This window comes from Abrus precatorius, unplaced genomic scaffold (assembly GCF_003935025.1).
Source record: "Abrus precatorius isolate BTA unplaced genomic scaffold, Abrus_2018 Scaffold7, whole genome shotgun sequence".
Lineage (NCBI taxonomy): Eukaryota > Viridiplantae > Streptophyta > Magnoliopsida > Fabales > Fabaceae > Abrus > Abrus precatorius.
Window position 1 is genome coordinate 23,101,172 of NW_020874417.1, and position 8,864 is coordinate 23,110,035.

Below are 8,864 nucleotides of genomic sequence, written 5' to 3' on the forward strand. Positions count from 1 at the left end.
GAGTTCAGGTTCGAATTCGATAGAGAATATAGATGGTATTGTCTATCATTATAGACAAATGAAAGACTTTCAAAAGATTTGATCCAATTGAAATTTTCAAAATGACTTGGGTAAACTAGAAAATTCAATCATTGAAATTGAATAAGTAAACAATTAAATTGGATTGGTTGGATGGTACCAAGAAAATAGAGTACTAACTCCCATTTCTTATTTATTATTGAATTAACCGATCAACTTGCTTTGTTATTGAACATTTATTTTTGATTTCAAAATTATTCAAAAAAAAAAAAGGATATATTTTCATATGAGAATAAATTCTACTACTTCTAGTCCTGAAGTTTATGCGCTTGAAAAAAAAATCTGGGACGTATCGCCCAAATAATTGGTCCAATATTAGATGTAGATTTTCCCCCAGGGAAGATGCCTAATATTTACAACACTCTAGTAGTTAAGGGTCGAGATATTGTTGGTCAACAAATTAACGTGACTTCTGAAGTACAATAATTATTAGGAAATAATTGAGTTAGAGCTGTAGCTATGAGTGCTACAGATGGTCTAATGAGAGGAATGGAAGTGATTAACACGGGAGCTCCTCTAAGTGTTCCAGTCGGTGAAGCAACTCTAGGACAAATTTTTAACGTACTTGGGGAGCCTATTGATAATTTGTGTCCTGTAGATACTCGCACAATATCTCCTATTCATAGATCTGCGCCTGCCTTTATACAATTAGATACAAAATTATCCATTTTTGAAACAGGAATAAAAGTAGTAGATCTTTTAGCCCCTTATCGCCGTGGAGGAAAAATAGGACTTTTCGGTGGAGCTGGTGTAGGTAAAACGGTACTCATTATGGAATTGATCAATAACATTGCCAAAGCTCATGGAGATGTATCCGTATTTGGTAGAGTAGGTGAGCGTACTCGTGAGGAAAATGATCTTTACATGGAAATGAAAGAATCCAGAGTAATTAATGAACAAAATATTGTAGAATCAAAAGTAGCTCTAGTATACGGTCAAATGAACGAACCGCCTGAAGCTCGTATGAGAGTTGGTTTAACTGCCCTAACTATGGCAGAATATTTTCGAGATGTCAATAAGCAAGACATACTTCTATTTATTGACAATATCTTCCGCTTCGTCCAAGCAGGATCTGAAGTATCTGCCTTATTGGGTCGAATGCCCTCTGCTGTGGGTTATCAACCCACCCTTAGTACTGAAATGGGTTCTTTACAAGAAAGAATTACTTCTACCAAAGAAGGGTCCATAACTTCTATTCAAGCAGTTTATGTACCTACAGACGATTTGACCGATCCTGCTCCTGCCACGACATTTGCACATTTAGATGCTACTATTGTACTATCAAGAGGATTAACGGCCAAAGGTATCTATCTAGCAGTGGATCCTTTAGATTCAACGTCAACTATGCTCCAACCTCAGATCGTTAATGAAGAACATTATGAAACTGCACAAAGAGTTAAATAAACTTTACAAGGTTACAAAGAACTTCAGGACATTGTAGCTATCCTTGGGTTGGATGAATTATCCAAGGAGGATCATTTAACTGTAGCAAGAGCACAAAAAATTGAATGTTTCTTATCACAGCCCTTTTTTGTAGCAGAAGTATTTATCAGTTTGCCGGGGAAATATGTTGGTTTAGCAAAAACAATTAGAGGGTTTAAATTGATTCTTTCTGGAGAATTAGATGGTCTTCCTGAACAAGCCTTTTATTTAGTGGGTAATATCGATGAAGCTACTGCGAAGGCTGTGAATTTAGAAATGGAGAGCAAATTGAAGAAATGACTTTAAATCTTTGTGTACTGACCCCCAATCGAATTGTTTGGGATTCAGAAGTGAAGTAAATAATTTTATCTATGAATGACGAACAAATTGGAGTATTACCAAATCATGTGCCTATTGCCACAGCTGTAGATATAGGTATTTTAAGAATACGCCTTAACGACCAATGGTTAACGATGGCTCTCATGGGCGGTTTTGCTAGAATAGGCAATAATGAGATCACTGTCTTAGTAAATGATGCGGAGAAGGGTAGTGACATTGATCCACAAGAAGCACAACAAACTCTTGAAATAGCAGAAGCTATTTTGAATAAGGCTGAAGGCAAGAGACAAACAATTGAGGCAAATCTAGCTCTCAGATGAGCTAGAACATGAGTAAAGGCTATCAATATGATTTCGTAACAAGTTGGTACGTCCGAATAATTCTAAAAAAAGAAATAAATAAAAATTCAATAAAACAATAAGAAAAGATAGAAAAAAGGTGAACAGAACAACTTATTAGATACCATTGACTCTGGTATCTAATAAGTTCTAACTATACCTTACCTACTATTGGATTTGAACCAATGACTCCCGCCGTGTGAAAGCAATACTCTAACCACTGAGTTAAGTAGGTTATTTATCACCCCAAATAGAAAAAAAATAGTCTCTATCGATCAGATCAATAGATTATAAATCGAATATTACTTATAAGCAATACCAACGCAATATCAAAGGGATTGGATCATGTAATATTCATCTTGACAAGAAATTATCTACATAATATGATAAAATATGTATTAAAAGTACAAGGGCTATAGCTCAGTTAGGTAGAACACCTCTTTTACACGTGTGCCAATGTTTTTTTTTTTCAGAGGAGTCCGTCTTGTAATCAAAAGAGTTTATCTTATTATTAATAAATCCATGTCTTACTCTATTTTAAGGAACAAGAGAACAAAATCCTGACAAAGGATTTAGACGTAAAATAGAATCTATTATTGATTTGAGATATTGATAAGGTCAATACTCACTCCTCTTCAATGCTAAGCATAATGGGTATAGGAACCTAAAAAAAAATTATCCTTTGTTCCTATCTTATGAACTTTAAGGTGTATGAAGTTTCATTTCGTATTTGATATTTTCATTTTAGAGGGTAGATAAAGAATCCATTTAACTTAAGTTGATCTAGGCTAGAAGCAGACCTATGTCACGATAACCCTTCTTTGAAACACTTTGGTAGTGCTCTTAGATTGTAATCCAAATAAAAAATCAGAGCACAAGGAATCATATCTTTATTCTTTCTGTCAAGAAAAAAGATAGTGGACTAACTGTTATTTCTATCAGTTAATGAAAAAGCCCAATGCAAGAAAAAAATGCACGTTAGGTTTTTAAAACAATTCAAATTATTTCGATAATAATCAGTTTGATCTGTTTTATCGAGAAGGTCTACGGTTCGAGTCTGTATAGCCCTAATATTTCTACGGATACTAATAATATTTAGTATCCAATATCTCTCATTACTAATACTATTACTAAATATTACTAGTAGTATTAGTAATATAATAGAAAGAATTCTTAAATTTCTATTAAGAATATATTAATATTTGATAAAATAATACTAATATTAGTATATTCGAATACTAGTCTCATTTTTTTTGGAAATAATTTCATTTTTTTTTATTTATTTTAGAAAAAGCATTTCTATTTAGAATATATTTCATATTTATTATTCTATAGATATTCATTACTATAATAATCATTAATAGAATAATCATTCTCCAATTTTCATTCAAATCGACTAATAATTAATACTAACCCAGTATATTTTCCACATTCATAGGAGTCATTTATGTTTCTGCTTTACGAATATGATATTTTTTGGGAATTTCTAATAATATCAAGCTTTACTCCTATTTTAGCATTTCTAATTTTTGGAATTTTAGCCCCGATTAGCAAAAGACCAGAGAAACTTTCTAGTTATGAATCAGAAATAGAACCAATAGGCGATTCCTGGTTACAATTTCGAATCCGTTATTATGTGTTTGCTCTCGTTTTTTTTTTCTTTTTGATGTTGAAACAATTTTTCTTTATCCATGGGCAATGAGTTTCGATGTATTAGGAGTATCCGTATTTATAGAAGCTTTCATATTCGTGCTTATCCTAATTGTTGGTTCAGTTTATGCATGGCGAAAGGGGGCATTAGAATGGTCTTAATTCTTGACTATTTAGACAATAAAAAAAATATTGAGACAGTTATGATTTCCATTGAGTTTCCCTTACTTGATCGAACAACAAAAAATTCAGTTATTTCAACTACATTAAATGATCTTTCAAATTGGTCAAGACTATCCAGTTTATGGCCGCTTCTTTATGTTACCAGTTGTTGTTTCATTGAATTTGCTTCATTAATAGGATCACGATTCGACTTTGATTGTTATGGACTAGTACCATGATCGAGTCCTAGACAGGCAGACTTAATTTTAACAGCGGGCACAGTAACTATGAAAATGGCTCCCTCTTTAGTTCGATTATACGAGCAAATGCTCGAACCAAAATATGTTATTGCTATGGGAGCCTGCACAATTACGGGGGGGATGTTCAGTACTGATTCTTATAGTACTGTTCGGGGTGTGGATAAGCTAATTCTTGTAGATGTGTATTTGCCAGGCTGTCCACCTAAACCAAAAGCCATTATAGATGCTATAACAAAACTTCGTAAGAAAATATGTCGAGAAATCTATGAAGATAAAATGAGTTCTCAACGAGAGAATAGGTGTTTTACTACCAATCACAAGTTTCATGGTGGATGCAGTACTTATACTAGCAATTACGGTCAAGGATTATTCTATCAATCGGCATCTACTTTGGAGATACCCTCTGACACATTAAAAAAAAAAAAGTTCAGTATCCTCCCACGAAGTAGTGAATTAGACAGGATCATTTTGTTTAAAATACAATACAATAATAAATTAAATAGCAATTCCATTTTTATAAATTGTATCGTAATGTAAATGGGAAAAACTAATACCAAACTGATACAAAAAATACAGGATAAGTAAAAAAATGCAAGGTCGTTTGTTTGCTTGGCTAGTCAAACATGGACTAATTCATAGATCTTTGGGTTTCAATTACCAAGGAATAGAGACTTTACAAATAAAGCCTGAAGATTGGCATTCCATTGCTGTCATTTTATATGTATATGGTTACAATTTTCTACATTCCCAATGTGCCTATGATGTAGTACCAGGGGGACTATTAGCTAGTGTGTATCATCTTACGAGAATAGAATATGGTATAAATCAACCCGAAGAGATATGCATAAAAGTATTTGTTTCAAGAAAAAAATCCTAGAATTTCTTCGATTTTCTGGGTTTAGAAAAGTGTGGATTTTCAAGAAAAGGAATCTTATGATATGTTGGGAATCTCTTATGATAATCATCCGTGTTTGAAATGTATTTTAATGCCCGAAAGTTGGCTAGGATGGCCTTTACGTAAAGATTATATCGCCCCAAATTTTTATGAAATACAAGATGCTCACTAAATAAGAAAAATAAAAAACCAATCCGCACTTCTACAACCCCCGATATTCCTTGAATTGAATATCTGTACATTCTTTTTATGGATCAGACAAAGTAATTGAAATTAAACCAGAAATAATAATTGAGGTCTCATTCATATATTATTGTGGATGTGATAAATCACAAAATTCATAAAAAAGACAATATAATGTAGGGATAAAAAAAAAATTTGGGTAAGGGTTCTTTGAGATTCGAAAATGGAACCGATACTTATTTCGATTTTGGATGAGCGAAACCAATAGGATGAACTTAAAAAGTTCTACATCGTGAACTATGTAACGTGCACATCAACTTCAATTATATGGCCATGAAAAAGAAAAAGTAAGATCAAAGGAGATAAAGAAAATACAAATTTCAAAGAAAATATAAAGAAGTGAGCCCGATTCTATTTGTAATGCATCTTAGATGAATTGTGACTATTACCACTCCCTCCCTCCCTCCGAACTTCCCTAGACTAGAATTTTTGGTTTTTCAACCAACTAATTTAACCATTCAAATATTATTGAAATAATAAATTTTTTTTAGAGCGCAGAAAAAAAGGAAACAAAATCGAAAAATTTCTTTTATTTTTTTACATACTAATTTTTTTTACACTATATATATATATATATACAGAGAATATACTATATACAGAGAATATACCCAAAGCATACATGTATTCTTGAATCATCTAGAAAAGAGTATATCTCCAAACACATAGATAGATAAAATAAATAGATATATGATGATCTAGAGCATATATTTGTATGAGTATGTGCCAGGAACCAGATTTGAACTGGTGACACGAGGATTTTCAGTCCTCTGCTCTACCAGTTGAGCTATACCGACCATTCTTGATGCATCAGCTTCATTTTTATTTTATGAGATTACTAGAGTCTATGTCAACTAAATCAAAAAAAAAGACTTTGTAAATAAATTTCAGTATCAGTAGTAGTAATGGTTTTGTATTATTAATCATTCATATGATGATTCCTTGCCAAAAAATAAAATATTCATTTATACGTTTATCATAAAAAAAAATTCTATGTGTATCATATATATATATATATATATATATATATATATATATATATATTCAATTCCATATTCCAAAGATACTCTACATATTCCATGACTTGTAACTTATGATTGTGATAAGAAAAAAATTACACTTAGATCCATTTGTCAAAGAATAAACTGAATAAAACACATAAATAATGAATAAAAAAAGGGGATATAGGATAAATAATTAGAGAGTTAAACAGGCCCTTTGGGGATAGAGGGACTTGAACCCTCACAATTTTTAAAGTCGATGGATTTTCCTCTTACTATAAATTTCATTGTTGTCGGTATTGACATGTAGAATGAGACTCTATCTTTATTCTCGTTTGATTAATAAGTTTTTCAAAGGATCTATGACACTATGATGGAGTGAATGATTTGATCAATTAATATTCCATTTTTTCTTCAACTTGGAATTAATTTGATTCACATCTTTCATTTGTAATAGAAATATTCACAAATGAAGATTTAGAGTTTTCATTAATCAATTGAAATAGTGTTTCAGCACTTATATGTATATATATTATCTTTCATCCATTCCTGGAATTTTAATGGAGGGATTCCTTTCCTAACAAAGAGGAAAAAATTGTCAACTCCATTTGTTCGAATAGCTTCCATTGAGTCTCTGCACCTACCATTTTTCTTATTCTCTCTTTCTGAGCTTTTCTTTGTCTTCGAAAAATAGAATTTGGCTCAGGATTGCCCATTGTGAATTTCAGGGTTTCTTTGAATTTTAAAGTTCTCACTTGGTAAGTTTCCATACCAAGACTCAATCCTATTAAGTTCGTAGTGTCTACCAATTTCGTCATATCCCCTCTCTTTTCTTTGAGATTCGAATCTCATTCGAATGTTTTTTTCATTTATATTATGAGATTCATTTATATTATAAGAATTATGTCGGAACTGTTCAATTCATTAGATACTAATTCTAATATTGAAAAATGTTTCTTCCTATTTGATTGATTTTCTTTCATCTATATTGGATACCCCTATTTAGTTGAATCAGAAATGATTCTATTATCTCTGTATTCACAATTCAATATACATAGATATATACCACATATATATCTATTTTGGATGCTCCTACTTCCATAATTTTTTCATGTAATTTGGAATACTCGAATGGTCGACTTTTTTTTTCATCTTAGTTTTTTTTAAACAAGCAATCCATTTATTTATTTAGAATTACTATAACTAAAACCAATTTAATGGCTAGAAATAATTATTCTATATGCTATAAATAATTATTCTATATAATGTAGAATTAGACATTTATTTAGAAATAAGTAATTCCTAATTACTTAATCAAATTGACTTTGATAATCTAATTTTTTAGATAATGCAATATTTTAGAATTGTAATGTATAAATCTATATACTATACATATTTAATCTTAATGTATACTCGGATTTGTTATAGTCCCCTCGGTGATATTCCAACCGCCCCACGAATTGGTTATTCCTAAACGAGTCATGAAGGGTATAACAAACATACCCTGTCTCCACATTGGGTCAAGAACAGGGTCAGAGGGATCAAAAACTGCTAATTCATATAGAGCCATCGAACCAGCCCAACCAGCAACCAGAGCTGTATGCATTATGTGAACAGAAAGCAAATAGCTTGGATCATTTAATACAATAGTATGAACATGATACCAAGGTAAACCCATGAAAATACCCCTTATATCAACAAAAAATAGACACTATGTAACTTTATTGCATTGGAAAAAACTATAGTATGGATTCTCACCTTTTACCTTTTAGTAGATTATCTCGGAGAAAGAATTAATCTTTGTTCTAGTTTTTTAGTAATAGTGTTTAGTAATAGTGGAACAATCATATTTGTAGGAACAAGAAGAAGCAGATCTATTCTATACCCGATAAGTAAGAATACGCAATGGTGGGAAGGCAGGTTGACAATTTTCTCTATGAGTATTTAAATATGTAAATGTAAACATATTCGTTTATCATCCAAGGACCCATTCTTAACAACTTTACTCTATCTTTATCTTTACTCTTCCCTTTTTTATGATTTATAAAAAATACAATATAATAAAAGCAAAATTTTTTTAACACAATAAACTCATTCTTACGTTTCAACACTAAAGTTAAATATATTATTTTATTTTCTTTTTTTTCTCTATTTTATGCCCCTTGGTGTTCCAAAAGTAACCTTTCGAAGTCCTGGAGAAGGAAATGCATCTTGGATTGATAAATAGTGCGACTTGTCAGATATATTTGGTCATACGGGATTTCCCCATTCTCCCCCCGATTGAGATATCCTCTCTTTCACCACCAAAAAAGAATGATTGAATCATAAAAAATTTGGAGTGTGAAGTGTAATGAAGTGCAATTCGATCGATTTTTTTTATTTTTTGGAGGGGGTATCCAGATTACTATTCAAAATTCAAAATAATTTATGGTTGGCTTGCTTGGACCAATAAAATGAAGTATTTAGACTTTGTTTAGTA

The 8,864-nt window shown here is 31.5% G+C and overlaps 1 non-coding gene and 1 pseudogene across 1 annotated transcript; one reads left to right on the plus strand and one right to left on the minus strand.

Annotated features, from left to right (window-relative positions):
- Window positions 1-2,339: 2,339 nt before the first annotated feature.
- On the minus strand, window positions 2,340-2,412 carry TRNAV-CAC. The gene has a single exon. It is a non-coding gene; the product is annotated as a tRNA-Val (tRNA).
- A 1,870-nt stretch (window positions 2,413-4,282) lies between these two features.
- LOC113870856 lies at window positions 4,283-5,316 on the plus strand (annotated as a pseudogene).
- The last annotated feature ends 3,548 nt before the right edge of the window (window positions 5,317-8,864 follow it).